General features: G+C 42.3%; 2 non-coding genes and 1 pseudogene across 2 annotated transcripts; 2 read left to right on the top strand and 1 right to left on the bottom strand.

The window, feature by feature from the left end:
* LOC130222340 (gastrula zinc finger protein XlCGF57.1-like) overlaps positions 1–16,021 on the top strand; it is a 410,257-nt pseudogene that overhangs the window by 88,199 nt on the left and 306,037 nt on the right.
* trnam-cau (transfer RNA methionine (anticodon CAU)) lies at positions 1,206–1,278 on the bottom strand. Its single transcript has one exon. It is a non-coding gene; the product is annotated as a tRNA-Met (tRNA).
* On the top strand, positions 1,373–1,455 carry trnal-cag (transfer RNA leucine (anticodon CAG)). The gene has a single exon. It is a non-coding gene; the product is annotated as a tRNA-Leu (tRNA).

A 16,021-nucleotide genomic window follows, 5' to 3' on the forward strand; every position in this document is an offset into this window, starting at 1 on the left:
GGCAGTCCAAGACAATTATTTTGATTCCCTTTTGGTGCACTTGCCTTAAAGCCTGTGTCCATTGTTTTGCCAGAGAGTTAAAGACTTCAGCCTGAGTGCACAGCCAAAGATGAGGTTTGTCAGAAGTGGGATTCGAACCCGAGCGCATAGGTGACCAGGCGGCGTTCTTCATTCCCTTGCGTGCCGATTATGCTTCCTGGGGGCAAAAAAAAAAGGCTATAGCTCCTCTGGAGGGCACGTGACGTGACGTTCCAAGAACATCTGAGTAATGACGGCAAGATGTTCCAAGAACATCTCCTGAAGCAATGATGGCAAGATGCTCCCATTCCTGTCACATTATCGCTTGACGTTTGACTTAGATCTGTCAAATGTCATGACGACGATGAACGAGGATTTGACGAAAAGCCCTGCAAATCCCATTGCTCTGTACTTATGCGCTCTTGTGTGCCAAAAGGAATCACCCTGCCTCATGTGAGGCTTAAACTCACAACCTTCAAATTATGAGACTGACACGCTGCCTACTGCACCAACAAGGCGGACTGCTGGAGCTGGGCAAGCTGTGAAACGCCAGCTTCCATTTCACGGTGCTGAGGTGTGGCTCCTACAAGACAGCTCCAGCCGCACATGCATGTCAGGATGGCCGAGCAGTCTATGGCTCTGCGTTCAGGTTGCAGTTTCTCCTGGAGGTGTGGGTTTAAATCCCACTTCTGACAAACCTAGTCTTTAACTCTCTGGCAGCCTTAATGGGCACTTTAGACTGCAAGTTTTGAGGTGTTTGCACAACATCAAGGCATTGTCCACAGCAACTCAGAAAAGCTTGAGAACAAAACAATGGACGTGGGCTTTAATGCAAGTGCACCGAAAGGGGATCAAAAGAATTGTCTTGGAATGACTTGGCATGCTGTTGAGTTTTAAGGCAATGGGATTCACAGGGCGTTTTGTCAAATCTTTGTACAACATCAAGTCATAACATTTGACTGATCCACGTCGAACGTCAAGCGATAACGTGACATGAATGGGAGCATCTTGCCATCATTGCTTCAAACTCAGGAGATGTTCTTGGAACGTCACGCCAAATGCCCTCCAGAGAGGCTGTAGCCTTTTTTGCCCAGGGGAAACATAAACTGCACGAAAGGGAATAAAGAATGCCGCCCGGTCACCTAAGTGCCGCCCGGTCACCTACCGTGTGCCAAAAGGTACCACCTTGCCCCATGTGAGGCTCAAACTCACGACCTTCGGATCATGAGTCAGACGCGCTGCCTACTGCGCCAACGAGGCAGACTGGAAGAGTTAGGCAAGCTGTGAAACACCAGCTTCCATGTCATGGTGCTGCAATGTGGCTCCTAGGAGACAGCTCCAATCAAGAGTGCATGTCAGGATGGCCGAGCGGTCTAAGGCGCTGCGTTCAGGTCGCAGTCTCCCCTGCAGGTGTGGGTTCGAATCCCACTTCTGACAAACCTCATCTTTGGTTGTGCGCTCAGGCTGAAGTCTTTAACTCTCTGTACGAGGATTTGATGAAAAGCCCTGCCAATCCCTTTGCCTTAAAAATCAACAGCATCTAAGGACAATCCACTACATGGCAGTCCAAGACAATTATTTTGATTCCCTTTTGGTGCACTTGCCTTAAAGCCCGTGTCCATTGTTTTGCCAGAGAGTTAAAGACGTCAGCCTGAATGCACAGCCAAAGATGAGGTTTGTCAGAAGTGGGATTCGAACCCAAGAGCGCATAGGTGACCAGGCGGCGTTCTTCATTCCCTTGCGTGCCGATTATGCTTCCCGGGGGCAAAAAAAGGCTATAGCTCCTCTGGAGGGCATGTGACGTGACGTTCCAAGAACATCTGAGTAATGATGGCAAGATGTTCCAAGAACATCTCCTGAAGCAATGATGGCAAGATGCTCCCATTCCTGTCACATTATAGCTTGACGTTTGACTTAGATCTGTCAAATGTCATGACTTGACGATGTACGAGGATTTGACAAAAAGCCCTGCCAATCCCATTGCTCTGTACTTATGCGCTCTTGTGTGCCAAAAGGAATCACCCTGCCTCATGTGAGGCTTAAACTCACAACCTTCAGATTATGAGACTGACACGCTGCCTACTGCACCAACAAGGCGGACTGCTGGAGCTGGGCAAGCTGTGAAACGCCAGCTTCCATTTCACGGTGCTGAGGTGTGGCTCCTACAAAACAGCTCCAGCCGCACATGCATGTCAGGATGGCCGAGCAGTCTATGGCTCTGCGTTCAGGTTGCAGTTTCTCCTGGAGGTGTGGGTTTAAATCCCACTTCTGACAAACCTAGTCTTTAACTCTCTGGCAGCCTTAATGGGCACTTTAGACTGCAAGTTTTGAGGTGTTTGCGCAACGTCAAAGCATTGTCAACAGCTACTCAGAAAAGCTTGAGAACAAAACAATGGACGTGGGCTTTAATGCAAGTGCACCGAAAGGGGATCAAAAGAATTGACTTGGGATGCTGTTGATTTTTAAGGCAATGGGATTTACAGGGCGTTTTGTCAAATCTTCGTACAACGCCAAGTCATAACATTTGACGGATCCACGTCGAAGGTCAAGCGATAACATGACAGGAATGGGAGCATCTTGCCATCATTGCTTCAGACTCAGGAGATGTTCTTGGAACGTCACGCCGCATGCCCTCCAGAGAGGCTGTAGCCTTTTTTGCCCAGGGGAAACATAAACTGCACGGAAGGGAATAAAGAACGCTGCCAGGTCACCTCCCGTGTGCCAAAAGGTACCACCTTGACCCATGTGAGGCTCAAACTCACAACCTTCAGATTATGAGACTGACGAGCTGCCTACTGCGCCAACGAGGCAGACTGGTAGAGTTGGGCAAGCTGTGAAACACCAGCTTCCATGTCATGGTGCTGCAATGTAGCTCCTAGGAGACGGATCCAATCAAGAGGACATGTCAGGATGGCCGAGCGGTCTAAGGTGCTTGCATTCAGGTCCAGTCTCCCCTGCAGGTGTGGGTTCGAATCCCATTTCTGACAAACCTCATCTTTGGCTGCGCGCTCAGGCTGAAGTCTTTAACTCTCTGGCAAAACAATGGACACGGGCTTTAATGCAAGTGCACCAAAAGGGAATCAAAATAATTGTCTTGGACTGCCATGTAGTGGATTGTCCTGAGATGCTGTTGATTTTTAAGGCAATGGGATTGGCAGGGCTTTTCGTCAAATCCTCGTACAACGTCAAGTCATGACATTTGATGGATCTTAATCAAGCAATAACGTGACAGGAATAGGAGCCTCTTGCCATCATTGCTTCAGACTCAGGAGATGTTCTTGGAACGTCACGTCACATGCCCTCCAGAGGAGCTGTAGCCTTTTTTGCCCCCGGGAAGCATAATCGGCACGGAAGGGAATGAAGAACGCCGCCTGGTCACCTATGCGCTCTTGTGTGCCAAAAGGAATCACCCTGCCTCGTGTGAGGCTTAAACTCACAACCTTCAGATTATGAGACTGACACGCTGCCTACTGCACCAACAAGGCGGACTGCTGGAGCTGGGCAAGCTGTGAAACGCCAGCTTCCATTTCACTGTGCTGAGGTGTGGCTCCTACAAGACAGCTCCAGCCACACATGCATGTCAGGATGGCCGAGCAATCTAGGGCTCTTCATTCAGGTCGCAGTTTTTTGAGGCGTCTGCGCAACATCAAAGCATTGTCCACTGCAACTTGGAAAAGCATGTGAACAAAACAATGGATGTGTGCTTTAATGCAAGTGCACCAAAAGGGATCAAAAGAATTGTCTTGGAACGCCATGTAATGGAATATGCTGGGATGCCGTTGATTTTTTAGGCAATGGCATTCGCAGGGCTTTTCGTCAAATCCTCGTACAACGTCAAGTCATGGCATTTGACGGATCCACGTCAAATGTCAAGCGATAACGTGACAGGAATGGGAGCATCTTGCCATCATTGCTTCAGACTCAGGAGATGTTCTTGGAACGTCAAGCCGCCTGCCCTCCAGAGAGGCTGTAGCCTTTTTTGCCCAGGGGAAGCTTGAACCGCATGGAAGGGAAGAAAGAACGCCGCTCGGTCACCTAAGTGCTCCCGTGTGCCAAAAGGGACCACCATGCCCCATGTGAGGCTCAAACTAATGACCTTCAGAATATGAGACTGATGCGCTGCCTACTGCACCAACAAGGCATTCTGCTGAAGCTGGGCAAGCGGTGAAACGCCAGCTTCCATGTCACGGTGCTGCATTGTGACTCCTATAAGACAGCTCCAGCCATACATGCATGTCAGGATGGCCGATCGGTCTAAGGCAGCTGCGTTTAGGTGGCAGTCTCCACTGGAGGTGTGGGTTAGACACTTTGGCTGTGCGCTCAGGCTCAAGTCTTTAATTCTCTGGCTCCATGTCCGAGTGATCCAGTAACACTGACAAAGTGCTACATCAATCTCTTTGTGCCACAGTTCACGCAGCGTAGCAGTGTCCCTGGCAGCCTTAATGGGCACTTTACAACAAGATGGCGCAGATGACGATGGCAGCCTCCGTGTCGTACTCTGCAGTAGTGTTTGTGTTTTTGTTAGTTTGTCCTGTCTCGAGTCATATTCCTACAATTAGTTTCACCAGACACGAATTGTTGGACATTCGGGCACATACACCACCGAATATTTTTCCATACCTGGATTTATCTGATGTTCTGTTGGACATTGTAGTCGGTGGAGCCGCAGTGCTACTCAAACGCTTTCAAGCGCGCAGACGAGGAAAGCGTGCAGGCGCGCTTGTGAAACTCAGACAGCGCGGATTTCGGACCGCGCTGCCAAGCATCCATCTAGCAAATCTCCGCTCTCTACCCAACAAAATAGACGAACTCATTCTGCTCTCTCAGACAAACAAGGATTTTCTGCATTCAGCTGCTCTGTGTTTCACGGAAACCTGGCTGAACGACACCATACCGGACAACGCGCTTCACCTACCGGGCTATCAGCTGTTCAGAGCGGATCGCGACGAAGAATCAACGCGGAAATCACGCGGTGGCGGCACGTGCTTTTACATCAATGAAAGGTGGTGTACAGATGTAACAGTTTTAAAGAAGATGTGCTGTCCAGATCTCGAAGCACTGTTTATTAACTGTAAGCCTTTTTACTCCCCGCGCGAGTTCTGCTCGTTCATCCTCGTCAGTGTTTACATTCCTCCGCTCGTGCACGCGAGCGTGACGATACAGAAACTAGCTGATCAGATCACGGTGTTAGAGCAACAACACCCGGACTCTGTTTTAATCATTCTCGGGGATTTTAACAAAGCAAAACTGTCCCGTGAACTGCCAAAATATAGACAGCATGTTACATGTCCCACAAGAGACAGAAATATACTGGATCACTGCTATACCACAATAAAGGATGCGTACCGCTCCGTCCAACGAGCAGCTTTAGGACACTCTGACCATTGTTTGATTCATCTCATTCCAACCTACAGGCAGAAACTGAAAACAGCCAAACCTGTATTAAGGTCTGTGAAAAGATGGACTAACGAAACAGAGCGGGATCTACAAGCCTGTTTCGACCTCACTGACTGAAGTGTTTTTGAAGCTGCTGCAAACGATCTGGATGAGCTCACAGAGACTGTAACATCTTATATCAGTTTCTGTGAAGACGTGTGCATTCCTACCAGGACTCAACTCACATACAACAATGACAAACCATGGTTCACTGTAAAACTCAGACAGCTACGTCAGGCCAAGGAGGTTGCTTACAGGAATGGGGATAGGGCCTTGTATAAGCAGGCCAAATACACACTGGAAAAGGAGATCAGAGTCGCAAAAAGGAACTATTCTGAGAAACTAAGGAGTCAGTTCTCTTCCAGCGACTCAGCATCTGTGTGGAAAAGTCTGAAAAACATCACAAACTACAAGACACCATCCCCCAGCACTGTAAACAATGAACGACTTTCAAACGACCTGAATGAGTTTTACTGCCGGTTTGAGAAAACCCCCCACACCCACTCTGAACTGCTCTTCACGCCACCATTAACACCTCCACCACCCCCTGCCTCCCCCATACCTGCACTACAGTTTATTGAAGATGAGGTTCGCCAGGTCTTCCGGAAACAGAAGAGGAAAAAAGCACCAGGCCCAGATTTTATAACACCAGCCTGTTTAAAATCCTGTGCTGACCAACTGGCCCCCATCTTCACCCTGATCTTCAACAGATCACTGGAGCTGTGTGAAGTGCCCTCCTGCCTCAAACGCTCTACCATCATCCCCATCCCAAAGAAACCCAAACTTACAGGACTAAATGACTACAGACCGGTGGCACTAACATCTGTGGTCATGAAGTCCTTTGAAAAACTGATGCTGGCCCACCTGAAGGACATCACTGAACCCTCACTGGACTCTCTTCAGTTTGCCTACAGAGCAAACAGGTCTGTGGATGATGCAGTAAATATGGGACTGCATTATGCTCTGCAACACCTAGACAGACCAGGGACGTATGTGAGGATCTTGTTTGTTGACTTCAGCTCGGCGTTTAACACTATCATCCCAAAACTTCTCCTGCCCAAATTAACTCAGCTCTCTGTGCCCACCTCTGTCTGTCAGTGGATCAACAGCTTCCTAACGGACAGGCAGCAGCTGGTGAAGCTGGGAAAATTCTCATCTAGCATCCGCACAATCAGCACTGGCGCCCCCCAGGGGTGTGTCCTCTCCCCACTGCTCTTCTCCCTGTACACGAATGACTGCACATCAAAAGACTCCTCTGTGAAGCTCTTGAAGTTTGCAGACGACACACTTATCGGCCTCATTCAGGACGGTGACGAGTCTGCTTACAGACAGGAGGTTAAGGAGTTGGCTGTCTGGTGTAGCCACAACAACCTGGAGCTCAACACGCTCAAAACAGTGGAGATGATAGTGGACTTCAGGAGAAACCCCCCTGCTCTCCCCCCACTGAGCATCATGGACAGCATTGTGGCAGCAGTGGAGTCATTCAGGTTCCTGGGCACCACCATCTCTCAGGACCTGAAGTGGGACACTCACATTGACTCCATTGTCAAAAAAGCTCAACACAGGCTGTACTTTCTTTGTCAGCTGAGGAAGTTTAACCTCCCAAAGGAGCTGCTGAAACAGTTCTACACCTCCATCATTGAATCAGTCATCTGCACATCAATAACTGTCTGGTTTAGCTCAGCTACTAAATACGACCTCCAAAGACTACGTCGAATAGTTCGGACTGCTGAGCGAATCACTGGTACAACCCTTCCTACTCCCCAAGAACTGTACTTATCCAGAGCGAGCAGGAGGGCTGCCAAAATCACTCTGGACCCCTCACAACCAGCACACTGCCTCTTTGAACTTTTACCTTCTGGTCGACGCTACAGAGCACTGCGCACCAGAACAGCCCGACACAGAAACAGTTTCTTCCCTCAGGCAATCCATCTCATGAACACTTGATGATAATAATTGTGGAACCAACATCACTACTTGCTATACACTTTTATACACATATACACTTATTTAACAACAAATTTACATGCCAATTTGCACATAACAGTTGCACATATAACATTGTATATAGTAATAAACATGTACATACACTTGTCAATCTGTATATTTGCACTCACTACTTACTTCTATTTTTCAAAATATATTTATTGTCTGTTTTTTGTCCTGTCTCTGTAATCCTGTTGCACTGTAGAAGCTCTGTCACGAAAACAAATTCCTAGTATGTGTGAACATACCTGGCAATAAAGCTCTTTCTGATTCTGATTAAAACACTTATTACACACACTTCTGTAACTTTTAGGTATGTTGTTTCTTTATTGTTTTGTTTGTTTTATTTACTTTATTGTCTGCTTACAGAAATGTTGTAGCTCTTTTTTTGCACAAGACAAATTCCCTCTCTGGGACAAAAAGGTTATCCTATCTTTATTCAAACAATAGCCCTCATTACTGAGAGTAAAAGAGTACTACGTTGCATAAAGGGTAAAAATAGTATTGTAAACAGCAGGTACATTATTTACCACTGAATGAAAAAAAAAATAAAACTTTAATAAATCGTTTTATAAGTGTAAACTTTTCAAAACAAACCTTTCTCCAGTTGAATCACAACGCGGGAGCGGCGCAGGCTTATGACGTCACACGCCACGCCAAAATAAAAGTCTTTTTTTAAACCTTTTTTTTGCCATTTCTTCCTCTTCCTGGGATTTTTGGTAGTTGGCAACCAGCTTTTGGAGCATTTATATGTGTGCATATATATATATATATATATATATATATATATATATATATATATATATATATATATATATATATATATATATATATATATGCACACAAATTAATTTAAAAAAAAATATATATATATACATACATTCCCTTCCTTCTGCATATTACAGCTACCATAGATAACTATTCTGCTATATACCAAATTACATTACTTAACCCTGTGTCTTTCAAAAAGTTATAATCTTATCTAAAACACACATCATCCGTGCTCAATTTTAAGATATTCTCTATGTTAGGTTCCACTTGTTTTTCATGTAACTGTGTGAATAATCTATTTCTTTCTGTGTGATATGTTGGGCAGTGCATTAATACATGTTTTACAGTCTCCTGGTTGTTATTACACTCACACATCCCATCTGCATGTTTATTGATCATGTGTAATGTACTATTGAGTGCTGTGTGATTTAATCTCATTCTTATGAACTTGTCTTCTTCCTGTTTGCTTTTCCTTGTTTCCCTACCTCTTCCTACTTTGTTCTGTATGGTGTAATATTGACGTCCTGTACTCCATTATTCCATATATGTTGCTATTTTCCCAATACTTTAGTTTTAACAATACTTTTGATTTCTGACTTGCTGTATTTGATGTTAATGTCTATCGTAGTTTAATGTGCTGCTTGTTTTGCTAACTTGTCTGCCATCTCATTCCCACTGACCCCTATGTGTGCTGGTACCCACAACAATGATATGATAACTCCTGATTTTATGAGACTATTTCACATCTGCAGTATTTCGTAAATGATGTCCTGTCGTGACTCTGGTACTAAATGTGTTATACTCATAAGTGCTGAACTTGAATCAGATGCAATGACTGCTTTAACTGGTTTATTTTCCTCAACCCACTTTAGAGCCAACCATATCGCTACCAATTCTGCTGTATACACTGCTAAATTATTACTAATTCTTTTTGCAGCTTCAATCTTTAACTTTGGAATACTATGACACTCCTACTCTTTGTCCAATTCTTGATGCATCTGTGTATATTTCAGTTGTTTCATTGTATTTTTCCTTTATATAATTTTCTACTCGTTTGCTGTCAATCTCACTTTCTAGTTTTTCTTTCATTATTTCAAAATCAATTTCCAAATCACCAAGCAGCCATGTGGGAACTACTGGAAATACTATAGTGGGCGAAATTAATAGTGTGTCTATTTCCATATCATTTATTTTACTTCGTATTATCCAACCATAACCTTTAACATCATGTTTCTCTCGTTCTTGGCACTGCATCAGAACAGTTTGTGCTATGTGATTGTCATTATGACCTTTCAAGTTTGCCTAGTATACTACTGCCAGTTGATCTCTCCTAAAGTGTAAAGGCATCTCTCCCATCTCAACTTGTAATGCTGCTATCAGTGTGGTTTTCATGGCTCCACAGCATACTCTTAGTGCTTAATTTTGGATTTTATCTAACTGTTTTAATGTATTACCAGCTGATCCATACACCATACAACCATAGTCAATCACTGATCTTATTAACCCTGTATAAATTGTTTTTAATGCCATTCTACTAGTACCCAAGTCTACACCACATAGGCACCTCATCACATTTAACACTCTCTTACATTTGTCAATCATTTTCCTAATATGTGTGTTCCATGTAAGTCTCCTATCAAACCACAGTCCCAGATATTTAAATGATTCAACATTCTCCAACTCTTTACCCCCCACTCTCAATTTTAATTCCCCTCTTGTTTTCTTTTTGGTAAATAGCATTACTTTTGTTTTTTCTTGAGATATTCGAAATCCCCACTTAACTGTCCAATCCTGCACTGTATTTAATATCTGTTGCATTTTCTTTATTATAAATGTTATGTTTCTCCCTCTTTTCCAAATCGCACCATCATCTGCAAAAATGCAACTCCTGTATTATTTTCTATCTCCTTAAAGATCCCATCAAACATTATAGAAAACAAAAAGGGCTAATGATGCTTCCTTGTGGTGTACCATTTTCGACACTGTAACATCCACTAAATGTACCATTTATTTTTACTGTTATAGATCTTTCTGAAAGGTAGTTCTTTAACCCATCTCAGGATACGTCCCTTAACTCCTAACTGGTCAAGTTTAATTAACACTCCATCTATCCACAACATGTCATGAGCTTTCTCTATGTCTAAAAATACGGCTTTAACTGATTCCCTGTTTACTTGTGCTTTTTTAATATCATCTTCCAGCCTTAAAATTGGATCCATTGTCCCTCTACCTTTCCTAAATCCACTTTGGTAATTTCCTAGTTTTCCTTTAGTTTCAACCCAGTAAACTAATCTGTCATTAATCTTTTTTTTTCCATCGTTTTCCCTTTTTTGCCACTTACTGTTGCAGTCAAGACTTATTAATACATTTCTCCCATGTTTTTCACTTTACACTATATCTACTCTCTCTCTCTCTCTCTCTCTCTCTCACAAACCTTTAATCTAAACATTTTAAGACAATTTTGAGAAACTTTTTTAATCCAGTTCATGATGACTTGCATGTCTACAACACACTACTTCCTATTAATATCCAAATCTCATCCTCATAATTATGACCTCTTCTTTTCTATTTCTACAACTTCATAGGCCTGTATAGGGCTTCTTTTTTTCATATGAATTGTCGTCTCTTATTATCTGTATTCCACGTTTCCTGCCATTTTTTAGCAATATCTTCAGTGATAATATTTAATTTACCTTTACTTACAGAAGGATTAAAGGGGTGGTTCACATAAAAATTACAATTCTGTCAAATTAAGAGAATACAGGAGCAAAAACAGCCACTATATGGTTCAACAGTTCCTACTTTGGCTGCTTTTTTCAACATTTTCTTGCACACAAAATGTTCTTGGAACTCGATTACAATTGAACCACTAAAGTCAAATAGACAGTTTTGACAATGTTTTTGGTTCCTTTTCTGGACTTTAAGCATCTCGGGACTCTTGCTGTCTATGAAAGATGAGGGAGCTCTCTGATTTCATCTAAAGTGTCTTCATTTGCATTCTGAAGATGAGCAAAGTTCTCAGGGGTTTGAAACAACAGGTAGAGGTCAAGGTAGTGTACATTGCACTGCTTTTTTAAATTTATTTTTTATTGTAATAACAACAGGCCATTACAACAAATAGAAATACAAAAACTAATAGAAGGCCACGTCGCACTGCTACTCATGTAATATTACTCATATATCAGATCAGTGAGGATAATGTGCGTCAGATCTTCAGTAAACAGAAGAGAAGGAAAGCACCAGGGCCAGATGGTGTCTCACCAGCCTGTCTGAGAACCTGCGCTGACCAGCTGGCTCCCATTTTCTCACATATCTTCAATAGATCACTGGAACAGTGCAAAGTTCCATCCTGCTTTAAGCGCTCCACCATCATCCTAATCCCAAAGAAGCCAAAGATCACAGGACTCAATGACTACAGACCTGTGGCCTTAACATATGCGGCCATGAAGTCATTCGAAAGACTGGTGCTAGCATATCTGAAGGACATCACTGGACCCCTGCTGGACCCCCTGCAGTTCGCCTATAGAGCAAACCGGTCTGTGGATGATGCAGTCAACATGGGACTGCATTATACCCTACAACATCTGGACAAACCAGGGAACTACGAAAGGATTCTGTTTGTAGACTTCAGTTCTGCCTTTAACACCATCGTCCCATCACTGCTTGAGTACAAACTGGCCCAGCTCTCTGTTCCTAGGTCTGTCTGTCAATGGATCACCAGCTTTCTGACAGATAGACAGCAGCTAGTCAGAATGGGCAAAATCACATCCGACAGCCGCACCATCAACACTGGTGCCCCCCAGGGATGTGTTCTTTCTCCACTGCTCTTCTCCCTGTACACCAACGACTGCACTGCAAAAGACCCCTCCATCAAACTCATTAAGTTTGCAGATGACACTACTGTTATCGGCCTCATCCAGAACGGTGACGAGTCTGCATACAGACAGGAGGTGGAGCGGCTGGCGTTATGGTGCAGATACAACAACCTGGAGCTGAACACGCTCAAAACAGTGGAGATGATAGTGGACTTCAGGAGAAACCCCCCTGCACTCCCCCCACTCACCATCATGAACAGCACTGTGGCTGCAGTAGAGTCATTCAGGTTCCTGGGCACCACCATCTCTCAGGATCTGAAGTGGGACATTCACATAGACTCTATTGTGAAGAAAGCCGAGCAGAGACTGTACTTCCTTCGTCAGCTGAGGAAGTTCAACCTGCCACAGGAGCTACTCGTACAGTTCTACTCAGCTGTCATCCAATCCATCCTCTGCACTTCAATCACCGTCTGGTTCGGCTCAGCTGCCAAAACCGACCTCCGTAGACTACAGCGAATAGTCCGGACTGCTGAACGAATCACTGGCACAACCCTTCCTACACTTCAAGAACTGTACTCTTCCAGAGTGAGTAAAAGGGCTCGCAAAATCACTCTGGACGCCTCACACCCAGCACACTACCTGTTCGAACTGTTACCGTCTGGTCGGCGCTTCAGAGCACCAAGCACAAAAACAGCCAGACACAGGAAAAGTTTCTTTCCTCAGGCTGTCTACCTTATGAACAGTTAAATATTCCCCTACTGTGCAATAAATATGTGCAATACTTTCTCATACGCACTTGTACACAGCGCCTTATATCAATATACAATGCAATACTTTCTACATTCACACTTGTACACAGCACCTTATAACCTGTATATTTATAACAATCTGTACACACAACTCAACATCCAGGTTTCTTCACTAACCGCATCTGTTTAATGTTCATCATTTTTTATTATTATTATTTTATTTTTTCAGATTTATTTTGTGTTGTCACTTGTCACTTTATGTACACTGGAAGCTTCTGTAGCCAAAACAAATTCCTTGTGTGTGTGAAGCACACTTGGCAATAAAACTGATTCTGATATTCATTCATTTTCTTTACAGCTTAGTCCCTTTATTAATCAGGGGTCAAGATAGTGGAATGAACCGCCAACTTTTTCAGCACATGCTTTACGCCCTTCCAGCTGCAAACCATTACTGGCAAACATGCATACCCACTCATTCACACACACCATATGCATTCCGCATGTCTCTGGACTAGGGGGAAGCCAGCGTACCTGGACGAAACTCACGCGAACATTCTGAGAACATGCAAACTCCACACAGAAATGCCAACTGACCCAGCTGAGGCCCGAACCAGCAACCTTCTTGCTGTGAGACGATCGTGCTACCCACTGCACCACTGTGACGCCTCACATGTATAATTATTTGAGGTATTAAACTAGTATTGGTGAAGAACTATGCTTACAAATGGTTGTTATTTTTAAAACGTGTGAAAAGGCACCATTCAGATGTAATGATTGTAATGATCTTGGGAATCAAGTATTGTTTTAGACACTGCTTATTTGTTTTAAGAGATGTAAGGCACGTCCTGTTCATTGTAATATGCTTTAGGCTATCAAGTTGGTATTGGCATGAACAGCTATACCTGTTAACAGGTTTCTTATATGTAAAACGATCCTATTCAGTTAATGGTCTGGCCTATCAGGCAGCTATTAATAAAGATGATTGCCCATAATGATGATCCATTTATTTAAATGAATATGTAACACAAGTATTTAAATGTCATTGTTGCAAACAAGTTACAGGAGTAAGTGCAGTTGTTGTTTTATGAGATGTCCACCACTGTAATTACACCATGGTGAAAAAGAAGTCTGAGAAATGCTGTAGTTGGTGTAGGTTAATCACATTTCAAGTTCTGCATTGTGTAGATATGAGAGTGAACACTTGTTGTTGAATTACCCTGTATAAACTGCACATACAATAATTTTACTTGTGATGTAATTATTTTCTAATTATAAATATATAGCTGCATGACAGATTTAATTGTGGACTCCACAAAGGTAAGACCAAAGCTTGAAATTGCACCATGAGCTATATGGAGCTATACATGAGCTATATGGAGCAATCACTCGCTTTTAGCAACGTCTAATCATATTGTTTTATCCCACCTTTTTTGCAGCACAGAATTTTGCAAGCACAAACTCACAAACCTCATGGCCTAACTTGCTTTCAGATTAACTATGCCCAGCTGCTATATATATATATATACATATATATATATATATATATATATATATATATATATATATATATATATATATATATATATATATATATATATATATATATATAAGTTGCTTTCTTGATTTCTTTGTGTTGCTTGATTTGTGCCTGTACTAAGACAGAACTCTCTTGTGTGTATCTGTCTTAGTAACCTTTAATGTGTTGTGATTTTTTGCACATTGAATCGACTGCATTGATTCCTTTGTCTATTAGGCTAGTTTCAAGTTGATTTCAGAATGTCACTATGCAGAGTGAGTGCATTTTCCTTCCTCCTGGTTAAGAGATAAAGCTATATAATAGAATTAGTTATATTTCAGATAATATAAATCAATTATTAGCAACAAAAGACCAATTTCATAATGCTTTTAGCATAAAAGACTTTAATTTGAAGCAAAAAAAGATGCTGGACTACTGGATCAGATATATGGCACTTTACTCACACCTGATTACCTCTGCAGCTTGTACACAACATTTCACAGCACCTGGAATGAACACAAATGAGTTTGAGGTTACAGTGTTTCTCATCCATTTGTGATTAATGTACAAACAATTATCTACTAAGGCCAAAAGTAGCAAAAAAAGGACAGTATGTGATCGCTTTACTGTGTTAAAAGGAAAAGGTTTTGTCACAGGGTATCTTATATATGCTTTTGTGAATGTCTAAGCATATCTGTATGCACAAACACAAGTAATATTTAGAGGGAAAAACATCTTTGTTACATACTAGGTGAATAAGAGGCTTTCGGGAGAGCTGAGCTGCTCACACATGTTCTGTTCAACTAAAAACCAAAGGAAAGAAAACAAAATTGGCACAGAAACAAGTTACATTTTGATCGTTAAAATCTATAGACACTTTTAGAAAGAAATAATTGACCTGTTAAGAGTGTGTTGACTGTCTTACAGAAACCAGTAATGTGCTGCATGTGCTTTAAGAGAAATAAAGGACTCTAAACTCACATAAAGAACAAGTTCAGTGATAAATAAATAACTAAAACATTGCTAATAGTTAGCTCATGTCAATGTATTGACTGAACTTAACACAAATAAAACCTCACTGTGAAGTTTAGAAATGGTTACTTTCAACGAATGATAATATATCACTGTATCATAGGATAAGACTTACATAATTATTATATAAGTGAATGTAGTTGTGTGTATTGAGATATCAGTGTGGCTTGAGTCTTCAATGCTCATTTGCATCTTTAAACAAAGACTTCAGCCAAGAGACTCCGAAAAGCTTCTACAAAAACAACACACAACTCTTGCATTACTTTATAACCACGCTTGGGAAAAAATGAATTGAAATGTGTTTCAAATCAAAGTACGTCAGCATAAGTGTATCAACATTAACTAAAATATCCAGCAGCCAAAATAAAAAAAATAAGCTTCCATCAATAGTCCTTATAAAACAACAGCAACAAATCAAATGATGATGGTTAAAGTCAACTTATTTTCCCAATACATCATTATTTCTCTGTAAAACTGGTTTGTAAAGCTGCTGAACTTCCCATCCCCCACACTATGTGTCTTGAGTCTTCACTGCTCTCCACTGCTCATTTGCATATTTATACCAGCATTAATGGGGGCCAATTGAGTCTTATCCAATCACATTTCAGATCCAGTAACTTAGCAGGGTTGTGTTTATATATTCTGGGTTCCTAACAGAATCTTCATTGGCTTATTTAGCTATAAGAGAACAACTTTGG

The sequence above is a fragment of the Danio aesculapii genome, chromosome 4 (assembly GCF_903798145.1).
Source record: "Danio aesculapii chromosome 4, fDanAes4.1, whole genome shotgun sequence".
Classification (NCBI taxonomy): Eukaryota; Metazoa; Chordata; class Actinopteri; order Cypriniformes; family Danionidae; genus Danio; species Danio aesculapii.